This window comes from Gossypium arboreum, chromosome 2 (genome assembly GCF_025698485.1).
Source record: "Gossypium arboreum isolate Shixiya-1 chromosome 2, ASM2569848v2, whole genome shotgun sequence".
Classification (NCBI taxonomy): Eukaryota; Viridiplantae; Streptophyta; class Magnoliopsida; order Malvales; family Malvaceae; genus Gossypium; species Gossypium arboreum.
This window is the reverse complement of record NC_069071.1, coordinates 62478843-62479676: the sequence shown is the minus strand read 5'-3', so window position 1 is coordinate 62479676 and position 834 is coordinate 62478843. Positions and strand designations below refer to the sequence as shown.

Below are 834 nucleotides of genomic sequence, written 5' to 3'. Positions count from 1 at the left end.
CATTCCACCTCCACTCGTGTTACACTACATCACCAAATGTACCTGTCTAGAACCATATAGACCGTAAATCTTTTTATTTAAGAGTTCTGCATGGTTTGACAGCATGGTGACGGCATCTAGGTTGAAAACAACAGTTGATTTCATCGGCTCTGTTCTCATGACTTGCCACTGGTAGTTATTTAGTGACATCTCCTCTATAAACTCATAAGCCTCCTCAGGTGTTTTGTTATTTATGGTTCCACCAGCAGCTACATCGATCATTTGCCTAGTTGAGGGTTTCAAACCGTTGTGAAAAGTTTGAACATGTATCCATAAAGGTAACTCATAGTGAGGGCACTTTTTTAGTAAGTCCTTATACCTCTCCTATGCACCGTATAAAGTCTCTAAATCCATATGCACAAAGGAAGAGATATCATTCCTCAATTTGGCTATCTTAGCTGGTGGAAAGTACTTTAGTAGAAACTTCTCAATCATCTGTTCCCAAGTAGTGATTGAACCTCGCGGTAGGGAGTTCAACCACTACTTAGCCTTATTTCTTAACGAGAAGGGAAATAGCCTTAGGCGAATGGCGTCGTCAGAAATCCCATTGACCTTGAAAGTGTCGCAATATTCTGGAAATTTGGCCAAATGAGTATTTGGATCCTCATCTTGCAAACCATCAAACTGAATAAACTGTTGGATCATCTAAATTGTGTTTGGCTTCAACTGAAAATTATTTGCAGCGACGGTAGGTCGATCAATACTCGATTCAGTCCCAGTAAGATTGGGCTTAGCATAATCGTACATAGTATGAGGAGCAGGATTCTGATTTACAGGAATTGCTGCAACCACAGG

The 834-nt window shown here is 40.5% G+C and overlaps 1 non-coding gene across 1 annotated transcript; it reads left to right on the top strand.

Annotated features, from left to right (window-relative positions):
* The first annotated feature begins 319 nt into the window (after positions 1-319).
* LOC128289856 (small nucleolar RNA R71) lies at positions 320-426 on the top strand. Its single transcript, XR_008279498.1, has one exon. It is a non-coding gene; the product is annotated as a small nucleolar RNA R71 (small nucleolar RNA).
* Positions 427-834: the final 408 nt, after the last annotated feature.